This window comes from Rhinoderma darwinii, chromosome 3, assembly GCF_050947455.1.
Source record: "Rhinoderma darwinii isolate aRhiDar2 chromosome 3, aRhiDar2.hap1, whole genome shotgun sequence".
NCBI lineage: Eukaryota > Metazoa > Chordata > Amphibia > Anura > Rhinodermatidae > Rhinoderma > Rhinoderma darwinii.
The window spans coordinates 124,419,869-124,437,810 of record NC_134689.1 but is presented as its reverse complement, the minus strand read 5'-3'; the positions used below and the strand labels follow the sequence as shown (position 1 = coordinate 124,437,810).

The window sequence follows — 17,942 nt, the reverse complement described above, 5'->3', positions numbered from 1 at the left end:
AAGATCACTAAGTACATGTGAGGGATGCCCTAGGTTGATACAACATATGCAGGAGAAACATGAAAATAACGCTCGATGTATGCGATTTGTGGGTATTGTTCACATTCAGCCATTGGTGTTAGGAGGAGACAGACACAAATCCTTGCTGCAGAGAGAGGCAGAGATTATTTCTCTGACAGGTGCACTAGGACCGCTCGGTCTCAATGATCGGAATGATCTGAGTTCGTTTTTAACATGAACCTTATTTGTTTTTATAGAATTTTGTATTGTAATTTTGATATTCTAAGATTAGAATGTACCAGCTGTATGAACCATCAAAGTATACTGTGCATTTCCCTGTCTTTTTTAATTTTTTGTTATGTAACAATGTGTACTAATTTGTGTATAAAAAGGCAGGTGAAGGAAGTGACGCTAGGGCCTTGAGAAAGCGTGTACCAGCACGTGAAACGGCCGTAGGCATTTCCACATCCTGACCTAGATCCTCTTTTGTAATAAAGAACGTATTTTTTGCCAGTTTCGGTGAGTGCCTCGATCATTCCTCTACATATATATCCAGCTTTTTGTGCTATTCTTTCGAAGAGCAACTCCGTGGCAATTTACCTGCAATCATCCAACAGTAAGCAAGCCATATTTCAACTCCTATTCCGACTGTGCGGTTTTGGTAGTGCCAGCCTCTTTCCTTCTTCCCATTGATTGTATCCAGTGTATTTGGGCTAGAGCACGCCGATAGAACCAGCCATGGAAAATAATCCAGTGGATCATGTGGAGCTTCTGGCTACTTTGGATTCAGCAGCGTTGATCGCAGGTCGTATGGATGTGGATGCGTTTTTTGCACAATGCAATCTCCAAGATGAGTTGCAGGTGATGGGCACAAAAGCTCTTGAAAATAAGGTTATGTTTCTGTCCGAAAAAGAAGTCAAGTTGTTTTGGACCGTTAACTCCTTACAATCTTACAAGGACTGTAATAGATCACCTAGAGGCTTGCGTATATACAAAGATATTTCGCAATATCATGATGATGTGGAATTTGCTGCACAGTGGAAACAGCTACATGTACAACATTCACTCAATTTAACTGAGTTAATACTAACCCGCACTGAAAAAGAATATACATCTATAAAGGAACAACTTGGTAAAGCCAAAATGGAATTAAAAACGAGATTAACCGAAACACAATTCCAAATGTTTATTAAGAAAGTTGATAAGAAGGTTATTCCTATCCAGTCGGAAATAAAAGAAAGGAAAAAAGATAAATTTATCCGAGATAAAGGTGATTTTGATACCGGTCATATTTTCAGTTGGGGTAATCGGAGGATACGAAAATTTAGACGTCAAAGGATCCAGCATAAATCAACTGATTACTGGACTACTGATTCGGGATCGGATTCTAGCTATGGAGAAGAAGTGACCAGGCATGGTCCGTTGATGGACATTTCCACCAGTTCTGTAATTGAGGGGAATAATAACCCTTTAGGAGGAGCATCAGAAGGGGTCGTCAAAGGCAGAAGAGGCAATTATGCAGGAGTCAAGCGAAAGCAGGTCTCTTGGAGACAGTAAGAGACTGTTCTTCTAATAATGCAGTGTCTATATCTGATTTAGATGTACCTGTTTCTACCAATGTAACAACTGTGATTAATCTGTCCGATCTTATTTTGACTCCAGATTGTTTGTCTCTGCTTTCAAAGGGCTTTAACTACTGTATCAATTCTGAATTTGATTATACTAAATTTGAAATAGATCTTTATAAATCAATACGTAAGATGAATTTGCATCGGGTTTTTTCTGGTCATGTTTCTGAAAAGGTACCTCCTATTGGAGAAAGGAAAGTTACTGTAGGTATTCTTGGCTTTAGTTTAAATGATAATTTTTCTGCTGAAGATAGAAAAATGTTACATATTTTAATGGATGTCCCTATTGAAGAAGTGGATTGTGAATCACAATCGTACAATATTGAGAAGTTTCAGGGTGGGAGACCATCCACCTTCAACCCTCCTTTACCTGCCGGTTCACAATTAGATTTATTTCAAAAAGAGGTTTTACGTGATGTAAAATGCCTCATTTATCCTTCAGCCATTCCTAATCTATCAGTAGAGGAAAGAAAGGCATTGAAATGGTTAAGTTCTAATAATAATATTATTTTAAAACCGGCAGATAAAGGAGGGAATATAGTGTTACTGTCCAAAGAATATTATATTCAGGAGGCTCATCGTCAGTTAGATGACAATTCGGTCTATGAAATCCTCAAACAGGAACCAACTTCATTATACCTAAGGTTATTGAGATCATTATTGAGAAAGGGGGTTGAGGGTGGTTTCTTTTCTGAAAAATTCGGAGAGAAATTAATTATACCATTTCCCAATAGACCATACTGGTATTTCATCCCAAAGGTACATAAATCAATGGAATTCCCCCCGGGCCGCCCCATTATAGCGGGAATTGGATCAGTTACTGAGCCACTTTCACGCTATTTGGATTGGGTTATGCGCCCATTATTAAAGAATATTCCTTCCTATTTACAGGATACACAAGATTTCTTGTCAATAATTATGGACTTTGGTTGGCAAAAAGGATTCAAATTGGCTAGTATTGACGTCGAAAGCCTATACACCCGTATCCCTCAGGATGCCGGTGTACAGGCCGTTAGACGTCAATTGCAGTATACTAAAAGTGATCATGCGTTTATTGACTTCATATGTGAGGCATTACAGTATGTGTTGAGTCACAATTCCTTTCAATTTGATGACATCTGGTATCGACAAAAGTCGGGAACGGCGATGGGTACTCCCGTAGCTCCGACTTTTGCGAATTTATTTTTAGCGGACTTTGAAGAACAAATGATATACAATCTCTCTAATCCCTACGCCAAATACCTTCAGTTATACCTACGTTATATAGACGACATTTTTGTAGTGTGGTCTGGTACCCAGCAAGAGTTTCTAGATTTTGTAAAATACCTGAATGCAAATTCGTCAAATATGAGTTTTACACATAAATTTGGTAATCAAGAAATTGAGTTTTTGGATGTGTATGTAACAATAGAGGAGGGAGCAATTCAGACTAAAGGTTATCGAAAACCAACAGCCACTAATACATTGTTGCGGTATGATAGTTATCACCCTAGACATATAACTAAATCTTTACCTTATGCTCAATTTTTACGTCTAAGACGAATCAATAGTAGTGACTTGACATTTTATAAACAGGCAGATGAGATGAGTCAAAAGTTGGAAGCAAGAGGTTATCCGGCACAATTGATAAAAGATGCTTTAAATAGAGCTAGTGAAATTAAACAAACATCGTTATTCCATCATAAAAAACATAGTCGAAAAACTCCTATTAAAAAAGATCAGAGATTTGTTCTATCCTTCGGTTATAGCCCAATGAGTGATGTTATCCGAACTAGTATTCGAAACAATTGGCACCTAATTGAGAATGATCCATTACTTATGGAAGTCGCAATTAGGAAACCAATTGTATCCTTTCGCAGATGTAAAAATTTAAAAGATATTTTAGTCAGGGGACGTTTTTCCCAAAAAGAGAAGTGCAAAGAGAATTGGTTGACAGCTAATAGTCCAAAGGGTAACCACAGATGTGGTCAATGCAATTATTGCAATTCCATAATACGTACAAGGAACCTGAATTTAGGGGGCATTACGTTTGAAATCAATGGATTAATAACCTGTAGGACTCAATATGTTGTTTATGCAGTAATTTGCGATTGTGGTAGATTTTATATAGGAAAAACTATACGACCTATGTATGTAAGATTTCGTGAACATATAAGATCACTAAGTACATGTGAGGGATGCCCTAGGTTGATACAACATATGCAGGAGAAACATGAAAATAACGCTCGATGTATGCGATTTGTGGGTATTGTTCACATTCAGCCATTGGTGTTAGGAGGAGACAGACACAAATCCTTGCTGCAGAGAGAGGCAGAGATTATTTCTCTGACAGGTGCACTAGGACCGCTCGGTCTCAATGATCGGAATGATCTGAGTTCGTTTTTAACATGAACCTTATTTGTTTTTATAGAATTTTGTATTGTAATTTTGATATTCTAAGATTAGAATGTACCAGCTGTATGAACCATCAAAGTATACTGTGCATTTCCCTGTCTTTTTTAATTTTTTGTTATGTAACAATGTGTACTAATTTGTGTATAAAAAGGCAGGTGAAGGAAGTGACGCTAGGGCCTTGAGAAAGCGTGTACCAGCACGTGAAACGGCCGTAGGCATTTCCACATCCTGACCTAGATCCTCTTTTGTAATAAAGAACGTATTTTTTGCCAGTTTCGGTGAGTGCCTCGATCATTCCTCTACATATACAATTTCAAACATCTTGGGCGCTTTATAGCAGCAGAGCTGAAGACAGTCAGGTGTTCTCTCTTACTGAACAACCCATGTTTTCAGATCACTTAAAGGGAAGGTGTCATGAATTGTTTTTATTTTTTTTATAATATTGCTTTTAATGTAATATTTTCAAAAATTGTATTAAATTGTGTTTTCATGTTTTACTTTTTTATGTTTTCTGACTTTTACTTCTCTATGGGGGCTGCCGTTTTTTTTTTCATCTCTATATGTGTCGATTAACGACACATACAGAGATGGAATATGGCGCATACCCCCCCATAGAGAATGCGAACGGGAGCCATTCCATTCTCTGAAGCGTACGGCGTCTGTGTGGGAACGGCGCATGCGTCGCTCCCACACAGACCAAAACAAAGCTCGTTCGCAGATCGAAATCCGGCGACATTCTCATGTGGACCGGAAGCCGCTGCCGGACAGTAAGATGACGACTTCTGGCCGCGGCTTCCAGCCATATGTTCAGGCGCAAGGAATAGGAGCATAGACCAGCAGAGGCGGCGGCAGGTAATTTATGTTGTATGTGTATGTGATGTGTGTATTATGTTCGTGTATGTGATGTGTGTATTATGTTCATGTATGTTCATGTGATACTGTCTGCTGAGCCCTGTATCTAATCCTCCTACTCTGTGCAGTCGCTCAGAAAATGGCGGCACACAGTGTAGGAGGTTTGAAGATTCAAACCCTTCCTTCTCCTGGCATGAGCCAGAAGAAGGGAGGGGGGATTGTGTGAGAACACTACACCGCATTCAAAATTATTATGCAAATGTTATTTTTCGCTGATTTTCCTAAATAGTCGATGCAAATGACAGTCAGTATAATCTTCAAGCCATCAACCGTTGGAGTATAATGCAAATTTTATTGAACAAATCTCCTAATGATAACACATTTTTTTTAGAAGTAAAAAACTTAAAATGCACTGTTTCAAATTATTATGCACAACAGAGATCAAAACATTTTAAAGGTTGTAAAGAGAACTAAAATGGTCATTTGTTGAATTTGCAGCATCAGGAGGTCATATTTACAGAAATCAAAAGCTCTTTCAATCAAATAAAAAACTTAACAGGCCAAGTTACATGTTAACATAGGCCCCCCTTCTTTGATATCACCTTCACAATTCTTGCATCCATTGAATGTGTGAGTATTTGGACAGTTTCTGCTTGAATATCTTTGCAGGATGTCAGAATAACCTCCCAGAGCTTCTGTTTTGATGTGAACTGCCTCCCACCCTCATAGATATTTTGCTTGAGGATGCTCCAAAGGTTGTCAATTGGGTTGAGGTCAGGGGAACATGGGGGCCACACCGTGAGTTTCTCTCCTTTTATGCCCATAACAGCCAATGACACAGAGGTATTCTTTGCAGCATGAGATGGTGCATTGTCATGCATGAAGATAATTTTGCTACGGAGCGCACGGTTCTTCTTTTTGTACCACGGAAGAAAGTGGTCAGTCATAAACTCTACGTACTTTGCAGAGGTCATTTTCACACCGTCAGGGACCCTAAAGGGGCCTACCAGCTCTCTCCCCATGATTCCAGCCCAAAACATGACTCCGCCACCTCCCTGCTGATGTCGCAGCCTTGTTGGGACATGGTGGCCATTCACAAACCATCCACTACTCCATCCATCTGGACCATCCAGGGTTGCACGGCACTAATCAGTAAACAACACGGTTTGAAAATTAGTCTTCATGTATTTCTGAGCCCACTGCAACTGTTTCTGCTTGTGAGCATTGTTTAGGGGTGGCCGAATAATAGCTTTATGCACACTTGCAAACCTCTGGAGGATCCTACACCTTGAGGTTCGCGGGACTCCAGAGGCACCAGCGGCTTCAAATACCTGTTTGCTGCTTTGCAATGGCATTTTAGCAGCTGCTCTCCTAATCCTATTAATTTGTCTGGCAGAAACCTTCCTCATTATGCCTTTATCTGAACGAAACCGTCTGTGCTCTGAATCAGCCACAAATCTTTTCACAGTACGATGATCACGCTTACGTTTTCTTGAAATATCCAATGTTTACATTACTATTTCACGCTTTTCGGCAGCAGAGAGATCCTTTTTCTTTCCCATATTGCTTGAAACATGTGGCCTGCTTAATAATGTGGAACGTCCTTCTTAAGTAGTTTTCCTTTGATTGGGCACACCTGGCAAACTAATTATCACAGGTGTCTGAGATTGATTACAATGATCCAAAGAGCCCTAAGACACAATACCATCCATGAGTTTAATTGACAAACTAATAATTAAATGTTTATGACACTTAAATCCAATGTGCATAATAATTTGGAACATGGTGTAGAGGAGAGTGTGTCCACCCCAAATTTGCAGCATAAATCAATGAGGTTGCTTTACCACATTGACCATGCTGCAATTTTGGGAACTGCTCCCTCTAGTGCCCAGCACATGGAAATGTTATAAATTAGAATCTAATTTATAATATTTCCTGACTTGTGAAAAAATTAAAAAAATTAAAACAATGTGTAATCACTAAAATACAAATTGTTTAAGTGAAAAAAATAAATAATCATTTCTAGCGACACATTCCCTTTAAGAGGGTGTATAATGGGTTATCTTTGGGCCCACAAGGTTAAAGGGGTTCACCAGGCATTTCATATCAATATCAGATTGGTGGGCGACAAATGCCACAGCCTCTTCATAGCTTGCCAGACACAGCGCCATAAACTTCTGCAGCGGATGTGCCTGGGATTGTAGTTCTGATCCCATTCAAATGAATAGGACTGAACTGCAATCCCAGGCACAGCTGCTGTGGATGTGTAAGGCGCTGTGCCTCGTAAACATTGAAGTCAGCTGATCAGTGTTGGTGCTGGAAGTCGGACCACCACCAATATTAATGACCTATCCTAATTACAGGCAATCAATATAAAATGCCTGGAGAACCCCTTTAACCGGTAATATATAATTCGTCCGTGTACCACTGAAGAACATGGTAGATTTGCCAAAAAGTTGGACAACAACCCTGTGGGACCTGTAATGGTCATATTAATTGTCACATAGCTTTCCCATAAAGCCAGAGATCATGCTTTCTGTCATTAAATGTCCAAAATGATTCAGGCCGCAAATATTCTCTAACCCTCCAAGCAAGGACCTGCAGGGATCAATACTAACCTCAAAACGGCTATAACTGAGAAACAGATGAATAGAAATTGAACCAGAGTAACAGAAGAAGCCATTTAAGAGCCTACATTTAATGGTGATTTTTTTTATTTAGGTGGAAATGCCCTCTAAAAAGTTCTGAATTATTAATTCTGAGAAAAACACAAAAAGTGACAGTAGATGCATTGTTCTAATTAAATACACATGACAGTTGTTATCTTCAGTGTGCTATCGATTTTCCTTGCGTATAGCATACTGAATCATTCATTTCTATTGGGCTATGCACACACCCGTTTTTTTGTGGATCCATATATTAGTTCAGCAAAATTATAGAACATGTCCTATTCTTGTCCGTGTTTGCGGGCCGTAAAAAAAAACCGGACAGAACATGGAAGCCACTAGAATTTGTGTTTTGCGGTTACAGGGCAAAGTTTTTACTTTCATTTCAGCAGTGAAGTAAAAATTTCATGAGATTCTCTTCGTCTCTGGGCAATACCAACTGTGTGGGGGAGGAGCTGATTCTATACAGCACCTAAATGATAAAGTCTGGTCAGGATTAGGGGCGTGCAAATAAATTTGTCTGTTTCACCGTTTTGTCAATTCGCAGATCGGCTGGTCTATAAATTACAGCAAACATCCCTAACACAGTTGACTGTCTCAGCTTAGAAGCAGGGAGTCTCACAATACAGTCAAAATCTCATGATGCTTGGACTTGTGGAGTGTCAACTACTGCTGAAGTTGACACTTCTCTTAAAGGGCCAAACTTTATCACTACACTAGAGAGGATTTTTAGTAATTTTCAAAAAATATAAATGTATATAAAGATTTATTTTTTTCCCTTTTTTAAGAAAGGTTGATTTAAATGGGAGGTCAGAGGTGGAACTGCGACAAGAAAGGACATGCCACATTTTTTTCATAAGCCGCTCGGAAAAAAAAATGCCTCTGCCTCCCATTGAAATCAATGGGAAGCGATTTCGGATGTTTTTTGGCACTGATGCTGACGCAGTTTCTGCGCCAAAATCAGCGCCAAAAAAACTCAGTTTGAACAGGGCCTAAAGGTTAATAGCACAATAACTAATCACTAATGTGATTGTGATATAGCAATGTATCCTGCATGGACAGTGTGGATGCCTAAATTATCCAATCAGCATATGAAAAGTGTAATGAAGCAGCCAATCAAGTTTGTCCTCATTGTTTTTTGGTATTGGGATATTGCACTGACAGTTTGTACACATCTCTCTTTCTGACTGACCATGACCACCAGCTAAAATTAACACATTTTAGAACCTGTTCATATCTGCGTTGGAGGCTCTGTTAAGGGCCACTATAACAGATCCGGCCAAAATTTACGGTAAAACGACGGACACCATGATGGAAACCTGATTCAACCCATTAAAGTCAATGGTTTCTGACGGGTGCCAATGGTGTCCATCATGCAATGGTACCGGCGTTTCCGGTATTTTTGTTGTTCAGCTCCTCTGATGAAGCAGAGCAACAGTAACACCGACACAGATGGGAACATGCCTTTAGTCTTTATTGTATATTCCCTTCTCTGATGGGTAATATCACTAGATGTGCAATATTTTGTTAACTATCCATAAAAGTCAACTTCAACTATTTTGAGCATCTCTCATTAAAAGGTCTTCTTCATGAAAGAGCTGTGAGGTTCATGTGAGTAAATATAGTTTCTAGATTAGAAACTCCTGAAATAGAATAGTGACCGTTTGTATGATTACAAAAAAAAAACGAAGTTCATTTAGCTACATTTTTTGTGTTATAATTGCCCACAAAATAATACTTTTGCACATTATTTGCATATGAAATACAAATACGACTGACCTTTATTTACAGGTGTGCTGCTAAGGGTATATAGTTTCTCGATGACATTACACCAATCTTTAAGAACCAAAGTCCCAAGTTCTTCTTTTGTCTTAAAAAACCTCACAGGTAATCCTTTGTCCACAATACTGGCTTTAAGTTCCCATATCCTTAATTCTTCCACTTCATTTTCACTTGAAAAAGATGATAGAATACTCCACTTCTCATTCTCATTAGCTTGATGTAATTTGTCTTCTATATGCTGATATTCTCTAAAGTAGAAATATTGAGACTGGGTATTTTTAAAAATAATGCTTGAATAACCTCAAGTTCTGTGAAGCTACATGTCTTTTTACTTCCCTCTAAGACCCAGGGTAACCCCCATTAGATGCCACAAGAAGATTCTTCTCTACTTCAGATAGTCCAGCACCATCTGATAGATCAGCAGAAGCAGAGGGTACTTGGATCTGGCTCTCCTGCACAAATTTACCATAGGTATGACCACGTATACATATAAAAAAGGGGGATGAACTGCTAATATAATCCAAACACAACTTTAACTGTTCAAATGTTATATGATGATGGATATGAGACATGAAATCCACACTATTAGATCTTTTTTCTGTTTTCCACTTGAGATCAACAGGTTTAAAAGAAGTTCCATGGCTATAACAGAGGAGGTCAAGCTGAGGGAATATTGGTTCAGCCAAATAATTTCTCTCTTCTTTAAAATATCTCGGGGTTGAGCATACATATGGGTGAATAGGTGGTCTGCTGGTAAAATAATACTTGTGATCTTTCTTTGTAGTATGTTTTGGCATGGTATGTGCTTAATCCTTTAAGACTGAGAAAGCCGGTTGGTTCACTGCTGTTAAATTATAACTAGGACATTGGAAAAAGTCCTATTCAGATTCTTCTTTCTTCACTGCCTAAAATAAAAAGTAAAAAAAGGTTTCACATTCAAACTGGTATAACAAATTAAAAGAGGTTACATAGTTAGTACGGTTGAAAAAAGACACATGTCCATCAAGTTCAACCAAGGCATGGGAAAAAGGGAAAGGATGAAACAAAAATTCTACACATTGACATAGCTGATATTTTTTAGTTCTAGCAAATTATCTAAGCCTTTTTTAAAGCCCTCTTCAATTCACAGTTCTCACAGTAAAGAAGGCTTGTCGCATCTGCAGATTGAACCTTTTTTTCTCCAGACGGAAGGCATGCCCCCTTGTCTTTCGAGGGGGTTTTACATGGAACAGGTTTTCACAATATTTCTTGTATGGGCCTTTCATATATTTATATGTTAATCATGTCCCCCCTTAGTCGTCTCTTTTCAAGGCTAAATAGGTTTAAATGACGCCGCACTAATGCTTTGTAAAGTGGCAATATTACATCCCTGTCCCGCGAGTCCATGCCTCTTTTAATACACGACAATATCTTGCTGGCCTTAGGAGCAGCTGATTGACATTGCATGCTGTTATTTAGTTTATGATCTACAAGTACATCCAGAGTACCCTCTAAGTATATGATGCATGCAGATTGTTGGTACCCAGATCCATAACTTTACATTTATCCACATTAAACCTCATTTATCAAGTGGATGCCCAAACACTTAGTGTGTCCAAATCAGCTTGCAATTTACGAACATCTTCCATAGACTGAACAATACTACATAGCTTGGTGTCATCTGCAAAAATAGAAATAGTGCTATTAATCCCATCTTCTATATCATTAATAAATAAGTTGAATAATAGTGGTCCGAGCACGGAACACTGGGATACACCACTTATAACCGGGGACCATTCAGACTAGGAATCATTGACCACAACTCTCTGGATGCGGTCCTTAAAGAGGCTCTGTCACTACATTATAAGTGCCCTATATTATACATGATGTGATCGGCGCTGTAATGTAGATTACAGCAGTGTTTTTTATTTAGAAAACGACTGCAGCGGACATTCCTGCTGAAAAACTGCTCCACAATTTGGTGTGGTTTTTCAGAGACCTAATTCCCTGTGGTGTCCAGGGCGGATACGTTGTGTACTTTCACGCAGCGTATCCAACCTGTATGAACATACCCTAATAGAACAACAATTTGCTTTTAAATTGGCACATGGCTAGAACTTTAAAATGTGCAAGGTCAGGAAGGGGGGTAAAACTTCTGGTCAGGAAGTGGTTAAGGTAAAATCTGGCTGCACAAAAAATGACAAATAAATAACGACATAATAAACTCAGCAAAATGTTCTGTATGAAATCAGCCTAAGGGCTAATGCACACAGAAATTCTCTGTGCAATTAGATACATCAGAGCACAGTACGGGCCAATAGTGCACTCTGTGTGCACCGTATTCTCCCCTAAGTCATACTTCTAGGGAAGAACAGATCTGTAAAACAGCATGCATTGCAGCATGCCACGATTTGAGAAAAAACTTTATGTGAATTTGGAGGCAGAAGAAGGTAGTTTGGGAGCATATGTGACCCTGACCCTAAATACAGCTGTTTGCAAAACCTCTCTTACATATGCCACAGGTAATTTCAGCTTCCCACTGCTTGCTACTGTGCTCCAGAGATATTTTTTTACCTAACCATATTTTTTTAACATATTTTAGACGTGCCCCAAATGTTGGCAACTACAGTATGTCCTTTGCAGGCTCATTCATTATTTCATGCGATCACTTACTCAGATGCTAAAGCACTAAGGCAGAGGTAGGCAAACTTTTATGTATGGCGTGCAAAAAAAAAAAAACAATCAATGAAGAAGTAGTCAGTGTGCCATGCAAACATGAAAGTCATATAAGACAAACTGTTACCACGTATGTGACATAAACAAATTTATCAGTTAATTAAACTTACATTGCAGTGTAAGGCCCCATGCACACGACCGTGCCCGCAATCACGGCCCGCGATTGCTGGCACGGCCGGCCGCTGACTGACAGCCGCATTTTCGGGCCGTGCTCCCATACAAAGTATGGGAGCACGGCCCGCAAAATGCGAAAGAACGGACATGTTCCATAATTCCCGGAACATTTCCACGGCACTGACACCCTTCCGTAGTGCTACGGAAAGGTGTCAGTGTTCAATTAAAGTGAATGGCTCCGTTATTGCGGACCGCAATTGCGGTCCGCAAAAACTGAGTTTTTTTACGGTCGTGTGCATGGGGCCTAACCCTTGTCCGTGACTTTCTTTGAAAAGATGATCCATATGCGGTACCTACGAGGATACTGAACTCCTGCCCGGAGTGGGTGCACATAGGAGAGACCGCGGCTACTGAATACCAACATTGGGGCCCTGCACACAGGAGAGAGAGCGACTACTCATCAACAGCTGGGGGGTGCACATAGTAGAGACCACGGCTACTGAACACTAGATTGGGGGGGGGGGTGCACATAGGAAAGACCATGGCTACTGAACACCAGCTTGGGGGCTGCTCATAGGAGAGAGAGCTGCCAACTTTTGCTAAGTTTTTCTTTTACAGAGCGGTTACTGAACTCTATCTTTGTGGCGTTTATCACAGGAGAGAGCAGCGCTTTATTATGTACTTGCCGATGCTGAACACCAGTAGAGAGTGTAGTGCTGCATTGTGTGCTAGCCAAGTACTCAGCAGAAACAAACACAATGAAGCGCCGCTCTCTCTCCCTGTGTTCAGCACCCCTAAGCACACAACGGCACAGCACACTGGGAGAGGGTAGTGTGTCCGCCAACCATGCCCCATGTGCTGACTGTGGCACCAGTGGCACAGGTTGCTGACCCCTCCACTAAGGAGATTATTAACCCAGAAACACACACTCAGATATTCACTCCGTCATTTGCTTAGGTGCCCATTTATTAATTGAGAAGCTCACTCAGGCAACCACACTACTGACCACTCTCAGACGAGCTGTGTGGCTCTAATACACTGTATCTGATGACCTATGGCAAGTCATGTCTAAAGTGCCCTTTACTCTGGCAGATTTCTGCCCAGCAAATGAGGGCCGATCAACAATACAGCGTGTCGATCGGCGCTCGTCTGCTCCATTTTAACACAGCAATGTTTGGAATGTATGGGTAGGAACGATTGCTAATATCGTTTGTCCCCATATATTTGCATCTTGTCAGCAGCACATCCCTATTTTATAACGAGTGTTTGCTCATTTGTCGGCTGATCGATGCTTTGTTTGCACAGGGCAATGATCAGGAACAAGCATTCGTACAAGCGTTTGTTTGCCCAATCATTGGCCCATGTTAAAGAGCTTAAGGCCAGGATCTTACACACACAGTTTTGAGGCAGTCTTTGTCTGTTTTTTTTTATCCAAAGCCAGAAATGAATCCAATAAGAAGGAAAGGTATAAATAAAAGACTGATGCATCTCCTTTCTTTTGTGTCCACTTCTCTGTTTGACTCAAAATATTGAGCCCAAAACTGCATCAAATCTGTGTGTGTGATCCTAGCCTTATAGAGGATCTGTTACTAGGTCATATGTTGAACTGGTTAACTGACCTAAATAGCACTGTCTCCCTGATTCAAGCGCTGGTTTTTTGTTTTTTTCCTGGACCCCGTTGTGTCAGCTCCTTATATGCTAATTTGATGTAGTTAGCCAACTGGACGTGAACTACCCTCAAGTTGCCACGTGCTGATTGGTCAGCATCAGAGACAGAGAAGTTACCTACACCCCATTGGCTAACTACAGCAAGTTAGCATATATGAAGCCAGCACAACGGTCTCCAAAAAACGCAGCGAAAAACAGAGAGAGAGAGACCAACGGAAGCTGTACACTCCACAGAGTGGGGGTTTACAAAGGAGTATCCAGAAAAAGCCATTGCTTAAAGAAAAACATTAGAAAACACATTTTAAGTACACCAAACAGCATGCGGCAGACTCTCCATACACATAGAAGAAGGTTCTCTGGTCAGATGATATTAAAATGGAACTTTTTGGCTATCATGGGAAACACTATGTGTGGTGCAAACCCAACACATCCCATCATCCAAACAAGGGTCGGCGTCAGCACCCGGCGAAACCAGGCAAGTGTCGGGGCGCATTACCCTTGGGGGGCTCACTCGGTCGCCGGGTGCTGACGCTGCCGTCATGGCTCCTCCAGGAGTGGAATCCCCGGCCAGAGTCTTGCCGGGGACTCTGCTTCTTGAGGGAGCCCATGTCTATGAGGCGTCTTAACTACCGCTGTAGCAGCCATAGCGGCTGCCACAGGGCCCGCAGCATGAGGGAGCCTGTGCCGCCCGCCGTCACACCCCCCCCCCAATGCCCAGTGGCCCCGCTAGCAGCCGAAATGGCTGCTATAGCGGTAGCGACGCCACATTCAATAGTATCTGGGTCGTCAGGGTGCAGATACTATTGAATGCTATGGCAGAGCAGGGAGGTATCTCCCCGCTCTGTCATTTACTACGTTACAGACTCCCAGGCAGAGTGCTAGTAGCGCTCTGTCCGGGACTCCGGCTCTGGGGAAGCTCCAGACATCACTGTCCATATTTGGACAGTGATGTCAGGAGGAAGGAAGGAGTCCCAGGCAGAGCGCTAGAAGCATCTTTGCTCCGGGACCCTGTCCCTGGGGAAGTCACTGACATCACTATATATGGACAGTGATGTCAGGAGCAGAGCAGTGTCCCAGGTAGAGTGCTAGTAGTGCTCTGCCCGGGACTTTAGCTCTGGGGTTGCCCCTGGCAATACTGTCCATATATGGACAGTGACGTCAGAGGCTTCTTCTGAAGCGGAATCTCCAGCCAGAGCGTCGGCAATGCTCTGGCTGGGGATTCCACTCATAGAGGGAGCCCCAGAGGCGCTACCTATAGGGAGGGGGGACTGTGTGGCACTACCAGGGAGGGGGCTGTGTTAAACTGCCAGGGAGGGGAGCTGTGTGGCACTACGAGGGAGGTGGGCTGTGTGGCACTACCAGGGAGGTGGGCTATGTGGCACTACCAAGAAGGGGGGCTGTGTGGCACTACCTGAGAGGGGGCTGTGTGGCACTATGTACAGAGGGCACTACATTTTTGGGGGTACAAACTGGGGGCCTAACTTCTATATGGGGTCATAAACAGGGCCTAACGTCTATATGGGGGCACAAAAGTGATGTTTTCTCCCATTTTACTGCCGCCGTGAGTACCCCCGCAAAGTGGCCTACTGAGTCTGTGTCGCCAAGGGCCCACATAAACCTGGAGCCAGCCCTGACCTCAACAACACCATTTCCACAGCAAAGCATGGTGATGGCAGCATCATGCAGTGGGGATGTTTTTCATCGTTAGGGACTGGAAAACTGGCCAGGATTGAAGGAAAGATGGATGGCAGTAAATACAGTTCAGTTCTTGAGGAAAACATGCATTAGTCTGCCAGAGATTTGAGGCTGGGAAGGAGGTTAACCTTCCAGCAGGACAATGATCCTAACCATATTGCTAAGTCTTCACTAGAGTAGTTTTGGGGAAACATAAATGTCTTGGAATGGCATAGTCAAAGCCCAGATATCAAGCTAATTGAGAAGCTGTGGCATGACTTGAATACTGCTGTATACCAACCCACAGTGGTGGATTAAGTAGACCATAGGCCCTGGGCTGTTCCCCAAACTTGGGCCCCCCTTCCCCACCGCCGCTCTGCCGTGTCTATAGTGAACACCACCTTTTAGTGCGAGCATTGACAAATGGGTGTTACGATTCCCCTTGTCAAAGGGCTGTGTCCCTACATACTGACAGTCTCCAACCATCGCTGACAGTATCACACTTCCTCTTGACAATGGGAACGGTAACATACATTTGTCTATTAGTCCTGGGTACACAAAGATATGTAGAATACGAGGATTTCCTACAACAGACATGTCAGGAGAGAGGACAGATCCCCTATAGATCCAGTGACTCACAAGTGATGTCTTCTCTGATGGGAGTTGTTTTCTTTTCTTCTCCATCTGACGCAGACCGTTATGGCGACTTCTCCTGATGAGACATCTTTGCCTCCACAAAGTATTGACTTTCAGGGGGTGAATACTTATTGTAGCGCCCATGGCCGCGGGCCGTCGGGTTTACTCACCTCCCGACGCCCGCAGCCATGGATCTGTGAGCGCTGGCCTCCGTCTCCCTCCTAGGAGATGCCAGTGCTCACTTCCGCTCCGTTCAGCTGGATCCCGTAGGGTGCGCGCGCACGCTCGCGCCCGGCCTTAAAGGGCCAGCGCGCGCAATTAGGAAATCGTCATCACCATCAACTGTCACGATTTCCTGGTCTATAAGAAGGCCCCTGGCCTTCTAATCCTTGCCTGAGCGTTGTTAGTCTTTCCCAGTCTGTCTCGCAAATGGTTCCGTAGTGTCTCCCGTTCCAGCTGTTACCCGTGCCTTGTTACCGTTCCTGTATTCCGTGTTGTTCCTGTGCCTACCCGCGTTCAAGTGTCTTCTGCCACGTCAAGTGCCATCTGCCACGTCAAGTGTCATCTGCCACGTCAAGTGTCTTCTGCCACATCAAGTGCCATCTGCCACGTCAAGTGCCATCTGCCACGCCAAGTGCCATCTGTCACGTCAAGTGTCTTCTGCCACGTCAAGTGCCATCTGCCACGTCAAGTGCCATCTGCCACGTCAAGTGTCTTCTGCCACATCAAGTGTCTTCTGCCAAGTCAAGTGCCATCTGCCACGTCAAGTGCCATCTGCCACGTCAAGTGTCATCGGATACTGCCCGCCACGTCTGGCGCCACTTGCCGCACCTGCCTCCATCCGTGCTGAAGCCACAGCCACCGCCCGGACTATTTCAGGTACCCAAGCATACTGTCTGCCATTTACTTCTGCTTAGACTGTGACCTGGTCAGCTGCCTCCCCGCTACGGCGGAGCGGCCTAGTGGGTCCACATACCCTGTGCCCGTGACAGTACGCTCAGGCCATGGAACCCGCTGGCCAGCCCAAGACCCCAGTACAGAAGATTCAGACAGAGATGCAGGACCTCTGCACACGTCAGGATCAACTCCTTGAGGCGGTGAATTCTATCCTGGTCCGCCTGGATCTACTCGCTGTTCCACCCCCGGTTCTTCCCCCTGAAGCTGTTGCCGTGCCGCTGCCTGTTGCTCCCCCTGTTTGTTCCGGATCCTCAGTTCCTCTGCCTCTTCCTCCTCGCTACGACGGTGACCCCAGAGCATGTAGAGGATTTCTAGACCAATGCACAGTGCATTTTAGGCTACGGCCTCATCTCTTCCCCTCCGAGGAGGCCAAAGTGGCATTTATTATCTCCCTCCTCGCTGGCAAGGCCCTCGCATGGGCAAACCCAATCTTGGAGCAACAAGGACCTGTATCCGTGGACCTAGCCTTGTTCCTGCAGTCCTTTCGTGCCGTGTTCGAGGAGCCGGGTCGAACATCCTCTACTGCAGCCACTCTGCTGACCCTCAAGCAAGAGGGCTCCACAGTAGGGGAGTATGCTATCTCCTTCCGTACCTTAGCAGCCGAGCTGGCATGGAACAATGAGGCACTGGTGGCGACCTTCTGGCAGGGACTGTCCTCTCACATCAAGGACAAACTGACAGCCCGCGACCTTCCTTCTACCTTGGATGCCCTCATCCTGTTAGCCACCCGGGTTGACATGAGAATCCGGGAGCGCTCTCAAGAGGTTCGTCAGGAGAGCCGGGCCCACAGACCAGCACCCTCTGCCCAGAGACCACTATTGTCCACTCCTAGTGCACTACCTGAGGAACCCATGCA

At 43.3% G+C, this 17,942-nt stretch overlaps 1 pseudogene; it reads right to left on the bottom strand.

Annotated features, from left to right (window-relative positions):
* LOC142750384 (uncharacterized) overlaps nucleotides 1–17,942 on the bottom strand; it is a 122,880-nt pseudogene that overhangs the window by 72,454 nt on the left and 32,484 nt on the right.